The 15,993-nt window shown below is 40.2% G+C and overlaps 1 pseudogene; it reads left to right on the top strand.

The window, feature by feature from the left end:
- The first annotated feature begins 3,136 nt into the window (after positions 1-3,136).
- On the top strand, positions 3,137-15,506 carry LOC104505581 (annotated as a pseudogene).
- Positions 15,507-15,993: the final 487 nt, after the last annotated feature.

Below are 15,993 nucleotides of genomic sequence, written 5' to 3'. Positions count from 1 at the left end.
AAGCTTTGGGATTAAATCCGGAACATCAGTGCTTATAAGGATAGGCAATAAAAGCATTGCTTCCAAGGAGACTTGGAAAAGGCTATGCGTATGTGTGAATGTATGTACTACGTGGTGCTGCACTGCACTAATCTTAAGGATGGTTTGAGCTGCATCAGATCAGCAGCATTTCCTCAGGGAAATCCATCTGTTAGAAACACTGCAGGATGGGTTGCGTTGGTTTGGTTTTAATTTACTTTTCCTCTTATCAAGCCTGCCCCATTATTTCAAATCACAGCCATGCTGGTAATGCATTTTAGCTCTTTTGAGTCTCTTTATTCTAGTGAATCAGAATTCACAGCCTGTTTCTGTGATAAACAGATGCTTGTGCATCTTTGCATTTTGTGATCATTAATGCTACTGGAACCCTTTTTTTCTTTTTTATTCTTCTAATCTTTCATTGTGTAAGTATTACTGTTTACTGAAATAGACATTCTAGTTACTTATGTCAGCTTCAATAAATGTTTTCATTTTTCTTTATTTTCAGATTATGTATTTCTGAATTGAAGCTATGAAATGCTTCATTACAATAAAAACTTGATGCTCTTTAAGAGAAAGAGATGCCCGGCAGAAGAGGAAAGCAGTCTGCTGGTAGCCAGGCCTTACTGATAGCCAGGGTTAAGTAACGCTGCAGAATGGGCTACCCACATGATGTAATGTGGCAGTTAAAAGGAGCAAGGTTGTTTTCTGGCTGTAGTGGCCATGAAACTAGGGCTTTGGCAAAAGCAGTGTTCTGCTTATAATAAAGCAGTGATGTTTCTCCCTTCTACAAAATACTGCTTTCATTGCCTTCATTTTTTGCTTGCTATTGCACACAGAAGACCTTAACCCTTCTGTAGCAAAGTAACCTTGATCCAATTTCTGTGGAACAGAAACTCTCTAACAGGTCTTTAATGAAAAACATTTAAAATCAAAATTTCTATTAATTTTTAATTTGGCTTCATGTTTTCAGTTGTGTTTATGACCAAATAAATTTTGATGGCAGTGCCTCTCTCTTATAGAACAGCACATATGGTAAACTCTGGTTTAGGATTTGTGTAAATGAAGTGGGGAATAAAACATTTGGAAATGGATAGCATTTATTAATACAAAATCCTTAAATTCCTGCCAGAAAGCCTGGTAAGACATGAATATTAATGCTTGAACTGAGCTCTTTATCTTTTTTAATATACTATATTTTATTAACAAGCTGAGTAGCAGAAGCTTAAGAATAGTTTACACAGTTATATTAACCAGAACAGCTGCTATGATATAAGGAAGAGAATTAAAAGTGAGCTAGCAGTGTTAAACTTTTAAAAACACTCATTTAGGCCAAGGGATGAACCAAACAATAGTAAAGGAGTGCTACTTACCTTAACTTGGTTCTCGGTATTAACTTCCTATAGGCTGAAATCGTCATGCCCAGGTGATTTATATTGTTAATGTCCTGGCAAAAAGCACCTTTATTTTCTGGGAAGGGATGCAGTCTTGTAGCTGAGGAAAAGGATGGTAAGTCTTAAATATGAATATATTTGTGTTGTTGTCATTGGCTTGCCATGAGCCTTATCAGAAGATTTGAGGTCACTTTTGGAGGCCTGCCTCATTACCTCGTGACTGTGATGACTTCCTCCGGGGTATAATATTGTAGACCTTTGTGTCCCATGGTCCATCTAATCCCTTAAACTTGGTTTTACAATTCTTTTGTCCTTTGCCATACCTCCCACTCTTATACTGCCTGACCCTGCTCTTCTCTCATCGTGCTTCTCTGCTCCCCTTCACCGTGACTTAGTGATCCTTTTCCATCTCAAACTCAAGTTTCTCCAGCCCCACCACAAGATAATAGCAATAGATTAATGACTTCATGAAACATGAAGCAACTGAACCCATAAACCTAACATTTTACATCCATGTCTTATGTGAGGGTCACTCCGTATGTCTGTTTTCATTTTACTTGTGTAACAGTGGGACATCATTTTCCCAGCTGGAGAGTAAGGCTCCATTGTACCACTGTACCAAAGTACCATCCTTTCTCTGAGTATATAAATAGCTTCAGCAGTCCATCAGAGAACACCTAGTCCTGTTGGAAGAACATGTGCATGAAATTTACATTTAGAACTGACGTAAATGGACACAGGTAAAAGGCCAGTATACTTAAAATATGAGGGAGAAATAAACTGTTACGGTCATTTCTGCCTCTTGCCCCTAAGGAAAACTGCAGTGTAGTCTGTGCATATAAATATATTGGAAACTTGGAAACAATGGGAAAAACACAGGTTTCAGTTCAAAATGTGCTATCTGTGCCAGTTAAATATTTATCAGAAGTAAATTTGACTTGTTCCATTAGGGAAGTATATAATTAGCAAATACAAAGAGCATGTAGGTATACTTCTCAACACTTAAGTATTTATTTACATTATGAAAACAAGTGTATGTAGCACAGCTCTAGCACCATACGTGATCCTCACTGCATACTGATTTATTTTTTTTAGCCCGGCACAATTTAAACACAGGGAAAATTATAAAAGTACGGAAAAAGTGGTACTGTTTTCTCTAAATGGAAAACAAAGAGAAGAAAAATATTTCAGTGTCTCAGTAGAAGTATGTACATTTTGCTGTGAGTGAAACTTTGGATGCTGGTACACCCCAGAACACTCTAGAAAATAAATGTAATTGGTTTTTATTTAGCTGAAGAATAACCTAACAGAACATATTCAGAAATGAAGTGCCTTTATTTGAGGTGGATCACTGACAAAACCATAAGCATAGTCTAAAAAGTGAGCTGCAACCTGCAGCAGTGTGCACTAACCTTCCTGTAACGTTTGGCAGGGAGGAGCACTTTTGCCTCCGCAGGTGGATTCTTCATTCCTGTGGTAGTTGACATCTTGTGGTACAAAATCTGAGCTGCATTTTAAGTTATGCCTACAGTCTTTGTACTTACAAAAATTCCAAAGATGTGGACAACTATTTGTAGTACAATGCTTAAATGTATGAACAACTTCATTTCTTCTCTAGATTGTGAAGTTAGTAATAAAAGTTTAAAATTTCACTTTGACATTTGTATACTTTAAAAGGAAGCAACAGCTGGTTTTCTTTTTTTTTTTTTCCCCCCTTCATCCAGGTGAATTTCATAGCATTCCAAGCAGTCATGGACAGAAAGTCCAGCATTAGGCATATGTCTGCGATCACTCGTGTTGATCGTGGCAGATCAGCCTTGGCAGACTCCTTGGCGTGTAAAGTGGGCATCGTTGCTTCAGCCAGCGCCAGAGGGATGCGATTGACAGACACACAGAGAGATGAGCAAGAGAGATTCATCATAATCAAGTCTACATAAGAATTGGTTTGTATCTTCCTTTTTTTTTTTCATTTTCTTTTTATCTGTAGACAGAAAAATGGTTTGCTGAAAGCCTTGCATCTTGTCAGATCTTTTTCTAAGCCGACATGTGAATCAAGCTGTGCATTACAGAACAGAAGTTCACAGTCTTCAAAGTGCAATCTGGGCAGTACTGGAGTAGAGCTTTTAAGTGATATCTAACATCCATTCTTAGCTGCTTCTCACTATGGAGAAGGATGTTTTCAGAAAGATTCTTTGTAGTAACTTTGGTTTTTATTTGATAGCTCACAGGCTAATGCCCTGTTCCTCCAAGCCACTGTGATGGGCTGTGTCTTGTTAACATTACCTCTGTCTTTGATGTCTGCAAGTTCAGACTTACCAATTTGTAAAATGTTTTGGAGCATGACTGTGGAAATGTGCCTGACAGTGGTATTATGCTGTGACTGCTATCTTGAGGTGTTGATTTTGATTAAGAATAAAAATATATTACACCCAATGCAGAATTTAAGATCCCAAGAACTTTAGAAATTGAAATATTGAAGTCTTATTGTGGTTTTTCCTTTAAGTGCATCAAGAAATATTGGCATTGTAATAGAGCAGGTATGGTTTGCCTGGCCAGTGCAAATTTTAAAATCAGCAAATTATGAAACACTTAATAAATTATTAATATTAATTATCTTTTAGGGCAATTTCTATGTATTATGAACTCTCAGACAACAACTTGGCCCTCATCAAACAATGTAGGTGTGGTTCAGGTTTTCTTACTAACTTAATTGACTCCCCTGGACAAGTTGATTTCTCCTCTGAAGCTAGAGCAGCTCTCTGTGTCACTGATGGTGTCTCTTGTGGTGGACTGTGTTTCAGGTAGGCATGGTCTTCTAATTACAAGACTTAGCAAATGGGTTTTTTTATTTTCTTCCTCTTAAGAGAAAAAAAAATAATGAGTGATGAAAGAAGCTTCTTTCTCCAAAAGTTTAATTTCTAATGGTATGAATTCTGATTTGCAGTCTTAGCCCATGGCCTTTCCTGTATCTTAAGAGGATTATATCCACTTTGTATCCAGCTTTTGGATTGAATGTAAATGAGGAAATAAAGTCAGTCTTTCATTAAAATACCAGGGAGTGGAGCTGCCTGTCATTCTCCTCCTGGAGCAATGCATGCAAGCGAGTAATGACAGTTGCAGGGACCACTGAGCCTACCACCAAATTCCCAGTTGGAATTTCCCTGGCACCACTGTATAAAGTAGATTAGACATCTTACCCTCAAATATAATGCCTGTTTTAATTGTGCTTATATTTATAACAGACAAGACTGTTCTGCAGCAGGCTATTGCAGAACTTAGGAGACCAGTACTGATGATGAACGAATCGTGCTTGGCTGGAACAGCAGCTGGAGCCTAAGGATCCTTACCAGACATTACAGCATATTGTGGAAAATGCCAGTGTTGTCATTTCTACCTACGGAGAGGGTGAGGCTGGACCAATGGGTAATATTATGGTAAAGAAAACTTTAAAACTTTGCTGTGGTTGAAATCCTATTTTGGAGAATACCAGCCTTGATGTTGCATACGTTTATGGCAGTTCAGATTTCTCTCAAATCTGACGGAGCTGTTCTTCAGTCCCCTTCCACCCCCTCTGTTTCATTCTTTTGGGGCTATTGTTTCTGACCAACGAACTGGGGAGCAAAAGCAACTAGGAGGGAGGAAAGAATTCACAAAGCAGATCATCCTCTAGTGATACTTTCTCACTAACTAAAGGTGTAACCTCAAGCCAGTTGCTCAGTATCATTCAAACATCAAATGTCAGACATTTGCCTGGGGCAAACTGCTGAAAAGAAGATATGGTTTGAAATTTAAGGCAGAGGACCAGAAGCCAGAAGTTTAGCTTTCTGTGCCTGACTTTGCTGCTTATGTCACTTACACGTCAAGAATGTGGCCTTTTTGCTATTCCTGACTGATCAGACATTTAATTTGCTCTTTTATGATCTGAAGCTGTAGGTCTCTGTTATTCTACCAGTGATTACATCATAACTGCTGGATATCTCTGGAAGGGTGGTGTGCAACTAGAAAGACAAACAGCTGAGAATTGTGAAATAAATAAAAAAATAAAGTCAACTGGAAGTCTTCTTTGGTGGTCCAGCTGTTAGAGCAAGGAATTGTCAGAATTCGGCTGCTTCAGATACTCTCTTTTTCCACCAAATACCTACAAGACAGACCTTCTCACCAGAGTTTTCAGACCTGGTTCCCTTTGTTTAAATGTGATCTTGTACTAGCTTGTTTTATGGCTAAAACTGACTGTGGCTTAATCTCGTTACTGGAACAAAGGACTCTCAGCTAGGATTGTATTCAGATTCTTATATTCCATGAACCTCGGCTCTTCTTAAGTTAGGTCAGTTTTATCTGTGTGTCAGGAACAAGCCACCTGTATTTTAGTTTCCTGAGAAAGTTCACTAACAATTCAGTTAATATTCTTTATAGAGTCATAATCCTCCAGATCCCACTTAGCACTTCACAAATATATTTCTGAGGTTTTTATTTTAGCCTTTGTTGTAAATATTTCCACTGTGTGGGACAAAGTAAGGTTCTTGCTTTTAAGTAATATTCAATAGACCCATTTTAGGGGAAATATTCCCTTGTTCTATATTTCAGAAAGTATGTGGCATCTTTACTGATCCTACTTGTCATTGAAAGCAATTAATATATTTCAGATCAGTGCTTTATGAAGTGCATTCAGTATTTCCGCCTTCTTTCAATGATAGATCCAGTTATGGGTACTGTTGGGTTTGGCTCTGGTCTGCACACCTGGGAATTTATTCTGAAGCCGTTTGCTGAGATGTACCTAACCAAACTTGCTACCAAGGGTGAAAAAAACAACTCCCTCCAGTTGAGCGTTCAAAGACAGTGGAAGGTAGGATGAGAAAACTCCGGGGCGATACGTAAGTAACACAGCACACATGGAATAAGTGTAGATACCACAGTGACACTAAGGGTAATCAACAAGGTGTACCAGTGCATGCTGAGTTTGTGCTTCTGTAAGACTAACCTTTCATAGGCAGCTTAGAAAGCTGGTTGGAGACATGGGTTTGTAGCTCTTACAGCAAAACTATGTATCTGAGAAAGGCAATTGTTTGTAATGCAGATATGCTGTATGGGCCTTCTCTTGTGAGTTCTGCTAACCTGCTTGGTAGGAGCTGGGAGACATGATTCACTCTCAGAACTTCAGAACATAAATGCTTTTATTGACCTACATAGGTAAAATTAATACACAACACAAGATTATGGATCAAATCCAGTCTTTTGATACCAATGAGCACTTCTATGAGTTTGATGAACCTTAAATTGTATCTCATAAATGAAGGTGTGAATTTCCTATTAGGTATTTGCACAATTTGCTGCTAACTGAATGCTGTATACATGTGTGAAACCTCAGTATACCTGCTTTTCTTCTGATGCCTTATAATAAATTCAACCTACCTTGACTCGTTTAGCTTATAGCATACTCCAAGATATATTTTGCATGGTATTTAAATGTTTCAGCAAGGCTCCTAAAGACAGGTATGCATAACAGGGTGAAGTAAGAGAATTCTTGGCAACAGGTTTGGTTACAGTGCCTAGTTCCCTGTAAAAAGCCTAAAAATGCACGTTGAAGTCAGTGTTTTTAAGGGCAGTAAAAAACCCTCAAAAACCTAAAGTAACAAAAAGCCATCCTTTGCCTCCCCAAACATCTGACAGCTATTGCTACATTCAAATAACTATTAGCCACTCTTCTGCTATTTTAATGTCTGCTTAAATATGAAACTTCACAAAGTTATCTCTGAAAAATAATCAAGTGGAAGTTTGCAGGAAAAGTGGCTACTCCTCAAGCTCAAAGTGGATGAGTAAAAATAAACTTCTTTAGATACTTCCCAGCAAATGGAAAATTCAGCAAATCAACCACTTGTCCAGTTGGAGAGAAACTGCCAAGGACATTTTGCCAGCTCCCTGTGCATCCTGTCTGAGGTAGAGCAATATTTTGTCTTGATTTGATTGCAAAGGGAGACTTTTTGTGGTTCAGGATGTTAGCTGTTAGGAAAGTCATCCCTCTTACAAAGCAGGTCCATACTTTCTGTAGAGACCAGAAAAATTCTGCATGTAAGAGCAATGTGCGTAAGGTGAGACAGAAGTAGAAGGCAAGTGTGAATGGTCTATTCACTGAAATAACATATCCTGCTTATTATTAGATTGAAGATTTTTGTGTCTTCTTCTGTTAACTTCTTCTGATAGGCATTTGGAATTTCCTTTGGAATTAGATGCATTTGATAAAATTTGTGAGTCTTGAGCTGTATGATCCTTGCAAACAGTTTCTCAAACAAAAGCCCAGAACAGAGAAACCGGAGGGTTTTCAGATGTACAACATGTTTAAGATAAACGGTAAGCAAAACCTGTTTCTGTTATATTACTTACTCTGGTCGCTGTAAACCTGTTTCAGACCTTTGATGCCATTATGAATTTTAAGAAGGAAGAGGCAGCCAAAGTGATAGAGAAACTTGATATCAAGCTAGACACTGAAGATCAAGATAAGAGGGAAAACCCCTTCTTAAGGTAACTTGGCCTTTGTACTTCATTGGAATTTCCAGCATAGTAGTATTTCTTACCTTGAGCTGTGTAATAGAATCATAGAACCATAGAATCATAGATTGGGTTTGGGTTGTAAGGGACCTTAAGATTATCTAGTTCCAACCTTCCACTAGACCAGGTTGCTCCAAGCCTCATCCAGCCTGGCCTTGAACACTTCCAGGGATGGGGCATCCCCAGCTTCTCTGGGCAACCTGTCCCAGTGCCTCCCCACCCTCTCCAGGAAGAATTTCTTCCTGATATCTAATCTGAACCTCCCCACTTTCAATTTAAATCCATTACCCCTTGTCCTGTCACTACAAACCCTTGTAAAAAGGCACCCCCCAGCTTTTTCCTAAAACCAGTCTTTTAGGAAGTCCACAGAAACTTACCTTAATTGTCTTTTTGTAATCTGGTTAGTGGTTAATTTGTGCATCAGGACTGCCATGATTTGAAATAGGGTGATTGGTAATAATATTGCACTGAACTTGCTAGAGACATAACAGGACTGAAGTGTGTTGCAGCATACAAAAGATACACCTGTTTTAATTTAAAAAAATTGAGAATATTTTCATTTCATACATGAAAAAACCCACCAATTCTGCCTCCCTCCCTCTTCTCAAGGTCTGAATGCAGTGCTAATACAAAGTGTCTGCTGCCACACGTTTATGCTGTGGATGTGTGTATTCAAAAACACGGTTTCTAGTTGTCCCTCACAGATTCCAGTATATTCAAAAACACTGCTGAATTCCGATCAGCCTTTTGAAGAGTAATGTCTGAAAACACGTGATCGCTTTCTGTGCAGCACTGAATGTTAAGAGCAGAGACTTGAAGAAACTGTCCGGTTCCTTCTCGTGAGAACTCGTGTTCTCCTCAGCTGTGTCAAAACTATGGGAAAAGAGGGTTCAGGGGATACACGTGGAAGCCTCTTGAAATAATCACTGGAGAAGAGACACCTGACCACATCACTGCGGCAAATGGCCAAAGATGTGACAAAACATTTGGGTTCGTTTTTAACTTCCATATCTGGAAGAGAGGGCCATAAAATATGACTATTCATGGACCTGTTTCTTCCTCCTTTCTATTGTCAGCAGAGACAAGAACATCTGTGGTTACTTCAGGAACTTAATGTAATCCAAGAATCCTAACCTTTCTGTTGAAATGAAAGTCACTAGCCCAAGGGAAAAATGAGTGCAAGGAATTCTCGTTTTCAGTAATTTAAACATAGGGTTACCTTCAAACTGCTTGTTCTGGAAAAGTATTTTACTCATAGCCTTTAACAAGATTCAGGTAGTCATAGGGAAATTTTAAATGGGTCTCGTGACTTTTTACATTGCATCCCTACATGTAGATTTTTCCGTGCTATCCAGAAGGTTTATTTAGGGGTCAGTTACTATGTTTGTTGAAACAAGATTTAATTACAGTGTAAATTTTTGGTCTCCAGGCTGTGATGCACCACTGGCTACCAGCTGGAGATGCTGTGCTTCAGGTGACCATCATTTCACCTACCTTTCCCTGCAACAGCACAAAAATACCACTGTGAACTTCTTTATGAGTGTCCACATGACGATGAAGCTGCTACAGGTAAAAAAAAATTTCCAGTCTACCAGGAACCATCAGAAATACAGCAACCTGAGTGCACAGAAGAGTAAAACTGCTGAAAATGGATTTGGATTAAGTTTCTATGTTATAATGATACTAATTAAATGGGGCTGTCTTGAGCAGGTATTACAAAAAGTAAGAAAGCAAAGGAAAAACCTTGGGTTACTACACAGAAAACTTGCTTTATATTCTTATTTGCTGGATACTGGTGTGTGTGAAACCACATTGTATTTATTTCGGATTCAGAGAACATGTGGTTGAAGTGTGCAGGAATATGATATGTGCCAGCCTTTGGATGTACTGTTAAGAGATGGGTGGAGCAGCGTGTTCATTACCCTCCTTCTCTTTGCAGCTTTGATTCCCGTCTCCTAGTGAATGCTGTCATTTCTCCTCAGTCACAGCCAGAATCATAAGAAGACACTTTACTTTCAAACATTTCTGACGTGTCCCCTGGTAGCTGACATGTTAATGTTCTCTGATTCACTCTCAACCTTAAAGGGGAAGGACAAAAATCTGATAAAAACCTAAACCATCTTCCCGTTGCCTGAAGGTGTGGCTGAGATCATGACTAAAGAGCAAATAGCTGAATCTGATACAGGGCTGTTGAGCCGACTTTGACAGGAAGGAGTTAAGCTTTGAAGAATTAATCTGTAATATGATCATCAGCTTGAGTATTTTCAAGAGTATCTACATTTTTTGGATCTATGTGGATTTGTCACTTCCCTCAGAAATCTGCAAATGTTGAAGTAAATAAATTATATTTGAAGTAATTTTCAAGCCCAGTGTTAGCAGACCAGCTTGTCTGTGACGGCACACGTGTTTAATCTTCTAATATACTGTTAACTCTATGCCAAAACCAGAACAGGACTTTTGGTTAGCGGTCCTGCTTCTGACCGTATCATCCATATGATCACTCAGGATGCAAACTTCAAGCTCTGTATTTTGCCTTCTGGGTTCTAGTGGATACAGGGGATCTTTAAATCTGCCTATTAAAAACTTTTCCTGAGACTAGGTCATATTAGTAGAGATTTAGTGATATCATAGAACCTGCTACCAGAAGAGGGAAGGTTGGACATGCAAGGAATCAGTACTAACAGAGGTCTCAGTATTGAGAGAAACAACAGTGGTGAAGATTTGTTACCTTAACAAAGGAACTTTGATTGCTGCCATAGATACAATTCATCTGTCATTCACATCTGATATGGGGTGTTTCTGTGACTTTGGACAAGTCTTCATGTGGATGTGGATGCTCCATCCCTGGAAGTGTCCAAGGCCAGGCTGGATGAGGCTTGGAGCAACCTGGTCTAGTGGAAGGTGTCCCTGCCCATGGCAGGGGGTGGGACTGGGTGGGCTTTAAGGTCCCTTCCAACCCAAACCCCTCTGTGATTCTCTGGTATTGTTTCTACTGGACAGAAAGTTTGAATCATGGAACCAAACTACACACTGGCAAGAAAGTTGTTTACTTAAGACCCATTCAAAGGTAGATGGAAATAATATCTTTCTTTTTAATATAAATGCATGCAAAAACAAATGCTTGCTCTCAGTTTTTGGAATCCTAAATAAGTGATGATTATGTTTCTTTATAAGGGTCATCTTTTCCTGTTTATAAAAACAGTAATCCAGAGGGGTTCTAGTCAAGTAATAGGCAATTTTCCTTTCTGGAAAAAGGCTTAGCTTTTTGGAAATACTGGAGATAAAACAAGTATTCAAGGATTGTTACTCATCTTTGTAGAACCATTTTGATGGTAGGTTGTTATGTTGAGCCCACTGAGGATGTACCTTGTGAGAGCATTGTTGGTCTAGTTGGTGTTGACCAGTTTTTGGTGAAGATGGGAACCATTACTACCTTTGAACATGCCCACAGCATGAGAGTGATGAAACTGAGAGTTAGTCCAGTTGCACGTGTTGCTGTTGGAGCAAAAAGTCCTGCTACAAAGCCAGTTGAAGGTCTAAAGACTCTGGCCAAGTCAGATCCTATGGTTGAGGTGAGTGTCAGCTGGAAGTTTTAGCTTTAGAGCTACTGGTTCACAGTGCCATACGCAAAGCATTCCACATCAGTCACGGAGAGCTCCTTGTGTGACCTAATGCCATGGCTGCAGGCTCAGAACAGATTTCAGCTGTGATTGTACGAGCCAACACACGGTAAGCAGGGGTATGTTCAGTCAGCACTTGAGTAGGAAGGTCCCGAGGAGAAACACCATCTCCACAGCAACTGGCGTTGGGTTTTTGAGCAGTGCTTTTCCTTACACTTTCTTTATGCTCAACTACCTTAGCAGGACAGAAACTGTGTTTAATGGAGAGTATCCAGTTCTGTTGGTGAGGAATTTCATTCTGGTGCACTCCCGGAAACAACACGGAGACGATGATTTGTTAAACTTCCGAGTACCTGGGTTTGAGCAGTTTTGGGATCTGACATTTTTCTGATTCAGTCTGTGTGCATTTCTGTTAATATGAATAAATTCTTTAAATGTTTCCTCCCTACTATTTCCTCTTCTAGTCTGTTATTGAAGAACCTGGTGAACACATCGTTGCTGGAGCAGGGGAGCTGCATCTAGAAATTTCCCTTACTGATCTGGAAGATCATGCTTGTATTCCAGTTAGGGTATTCAAGATTTTTTTTGGACAGCAGTGTATGGAATATGACTAAACATTAACCTTTAGAAATACCATCTTAATCTGCTGGTGATGGTTTCCTTAGAGCAACTTCCTTAAAGGAATTTGGGACTCTTTAGGAGATCAGCCAATAAAATAATAAAAGGAATTCTATATTAGCTCATTGAAAGAGCTTAAATTAAGACAGAAATGGGAAGAAGATCCAATGAACAGGGAAACTAACTTAACAATGATGGTAACCATAGATGTGCTACTGAAAATGCTGATGTTTCTCCTGTTGAAGCTAGCAGAGCATGCCAGGATGACTGCGTGAGCCTGGCATTAACACACTGCCTGAGGAGGAGAAGCAGCAGTTTATTGCATGGCATGTGCATGGTATGTGGAAATGATCAGTTTTATACTTAGGAATTTTTTGTCTTTGATCTACTTGACAGAAGTCAGACCCAGTTGTATCTTACTGTGAGACAGTTGGTGAGGAGTCAAGGTGTGCTTACCCAGATCTTCCAGTGAACTCAGCAGGCTGTATATGAAGGCTCAACCCTTTCCCAGTGGCCTGGCAGATGTAGACAGAGGGGAAGTCGGTTCCCGTCAAGAACTGAAACAGTGTGCACGTTACCTGGCAGCGAAGTGCAAGTGGGATGTGTCTGAAGCTCATAAGATTTGGGCTTTGGACCTGATGGTATCAGTCCAAATATCTTAGTTGACATCATGAAAGGTATCCACTACCTAAATGAAATCAAAGACAGCGTTGTTGCTGGGTTCCAGTGGGCTATGAAAGAGGTAAGTGCAGTTCTGTGTGTTGTATTTGTGTTACTGACAGGTGTGGGAGCTCTGTTCATGTGAAATTTTGGAAGCTGTCAATAACTGATCAGCACAGGGTAGTGGGCTAGCTTGCTGAACCTGTGCCATGAACACGTTGCTGTCTGTGGGTGTTGTGTTCCAAGTGTGAGCTCAGAGTCCTGGAAGGACTTTGCTGTGCATGTAGGGAATGCTGCCTTTGTCCAGATGTAACTGTTCAGAGTCACCATGAGTGAGTTAAATCAGGCCAGAATCATGCTGAGTCGAGGCTCATACCTTAGAAGCTCTTGTGTAGTTTCACACCTTTATATTTGCCCTTTTAATACCGCAGAGTGCGAGGAGAACACGAGAGGTGTTCATTTTGATATCCGATGTCACTCTGCATGCGGATGCCATTCACCGTGGTGGTGGGCAGATCATTCCTACTGCGAGGAGGGCTCTGCATGCCTTTGCTCTTATGGCACAGCCCGGGCTGACAGAGCCCGTCTACCTGCTAGAAATACGGGTATCCAACAGGGTGTTACGTATGAGAACGTAGAATCATTTTGGTTGGAAAAGACCCTTAAGATCACCAAGTCCAACTGTTAACTCAGCTCTGCCCACAGCAAAGATTCAAGACATAGATATGTAATCGTGCTTCCACATTCTCTTCCAAGAAACCATGATAGCTCTATTCTATGTCCTTTAGATCAGTGACGCAGAGACTGTTTGAGAGGAGGTTTTTCACTCCAAAGTTAGGAAGAGGTTACATGGAAACCGCAAGATATATGTGGGGAGGTCAATTACGCTGTTCTTAATTAATTGCCATTACCTTTGGGAAAGTTATGGTTTGAGGGTCTTTTTTCCCCTCCTTCCTTTCTGTCACAGTAAATATTCAGGAGAACAAACAATGGGTATCCTAAATAACCAGAAAGAGCAGCAAAGGGTTTTGGTTTTGGGTTTTTTTTGAGCTGCTTAAACATTAACTTCTGTCCTTCGAATAACTGGATTTTCTTGGTAAATTAAATTCTTCCATGAAAGAGCCTGGAAAATACATTCCATGCTAAAAGTCCAGCTATTCACATACTGTCTTAATGGTCTTTAAAGCAAATGGAGGATTGAAAACCTGCTTTAAAAATTAATTCCAGACTATGGTGCTGCGTGGTGGGCAGGAAATCTGCCAGCTCAGTTTCTGAAAAATGTCTTAGCCATGACAACTGAAGAAGATGAGTGCAAGTAAGGACAAAAACAGAAAATGGAGGAGTTTTTAATCTGGATGACTTCTGACACTTATTGTGACAAAGGAGGGGAGTTTTGCAGCCTTAGTGGTATGTCTCTAAGGAAACGGGGGGGAGGGGGTTAAGTGCAGTTTTTACCAGGGTGCTTGTCAGCCACGTTGTTAAGTTCTAAGGTAAGATACAGTAAGATCCTGTTTGTATAAAATTTGCATCCGGCATTTATTGCAACACACTAGAGGGCTCTGTGCTTTCTTGTGCCCAGAGATTCCTGAAGGTAATTCACTGAGCATACGCACTTTCACCTCGCTTCATGCACGTAAACAGCAGTCCAGAACAATCAGTATATACAGTAATTGGAAACTTCATGGTCATGTGAGGCAGAGAGGGCAGGCAGAGTTTCTGAAAGGTGTCTTGGAAGTGAGAGTGGAGCCACCTATTACACATGAGAGAAATTTCTCTGAGTGAGGAGCTGTCATGAGGAAAACATCCAGAGAGTGGTCTAGAGGGACTGTCTAATGCTGCCTGGCTGTGTTAGAATAACTGGTGATCTCCTCCTTTCATGTAACTTGATATAATTTTCTTTTATATTGCCCAGAACAGGTGGTTGGTGAGAGCTTTGGGGTGCTGAAGAGGAAAAGGGGACACGTTTTTGAAGAATGCTATGTGGCCGGAACTCCAGTGTTTGTGGTCAGGGCATATCTACCTGTGAGTCTTTCGGTAAGATGATGCTTCTTTTACCCACATGCCATTAAAGACAGACGTCTCTCTGCAGGATCAGAGAGACATAAGAGTTCCCATTTACTAGCTCCCAGCTTCTTCCTGGTGTCCCTTTCCATCTTCAGAACAAATAGTTGACTCCTTTTATCCTGGTGCCCTGCTGCATTGGGCTTTCATGGCAGCAGAGGTTGCCAGCAAGGTGTGGCAGCTTCTGCACGTTAAGGCTTTTCAGTGTGCACCAGGTTCGGTTTCCTTAATTTCAAATCAAGGTCTTGCTTTGAGGCAATTCTGGAAGAAAGAGCTGGTCTGCAGCAGCAGCAGGAGGCTGGAAAATTTGGTACTGATTTCAGTCTTTTAAAAGAAGGACAGAATGCCAGCCTAAGCAGCTTAAATGGCATCAAACCCTCTTGCGAATCTTAAGGCTACCTTTAAAATAACAACCTGATCCTTCTTAGGAATTATAAAATTCAACTTCTCAGTGCCGTACAGAGCCCTTCCCGTGCTACTGTGGTTGGTTTGTGTGTCCTGTTTCCCTCTTTCCCGTTTAGAAGTGCACTGTAAGAGCATCCTGTGACAAAGTTTACCAGTTTCACGGTGTGCGTTTGGAACTCCTCACCAGGTAAAACTGTAAGAAATGTAATGTTTTATTTTGGAGGAGGCTTCTTTGCCAAAGCACATTAGTGTGGTAACTGCTAAAATAGTCAGTGATGAAATAAGAGATGCTTAACTTTTAAAAGTTTAAACTAGCAATTTAACTTCCTAAAAGAACAATTTACATGTCTGGGTTTTGAGTTTTTTGGGTTTTTTTCCCCATCTCCAAGATTCCATAGGGCTTAAAACAATTTCATAACAAGACCCATTTTCCAAATAGTGGAAAAAAAGAAGTGTAAGCCTAGCCTTGATAAGATATGTATTACACTGGGATCTCAGTCTCAGCTATCATAGCACAGTAGCATCCATATTCACCAAAACTGCCTTTCTGTTTCCTTGCCAGAGCTGCTGTTGAATCCTGCTAAAACAGCAGTTGTACGGGGTGGGTGGAGCAAGGGTTTTATGTGGGGGGGGGAGGTGGGGGGCGACGGGTGGCTTTTGTGAGAAACTGCTGG

This window comes from Eurypyga helias, unplaced genomic scaffold, assembly GCF_000690775.1.
Source record: "Eurypyga helias isolate BGI_N326 unplaced genomic scaffold, ASM69077v1 scaffold48345, whole genome shotgun sequence".
Lineage (NCBI taxonomy): Eukaryota > Metazoa > Chordata > Aves > Eurypygiformes > Eurypygidae > Eurypyga > Eurypyga helias.
Note: the sequence above shows the minus strand (reverse complement) of the source record. Positions and strands in the feature narration are given on the sequence as shown.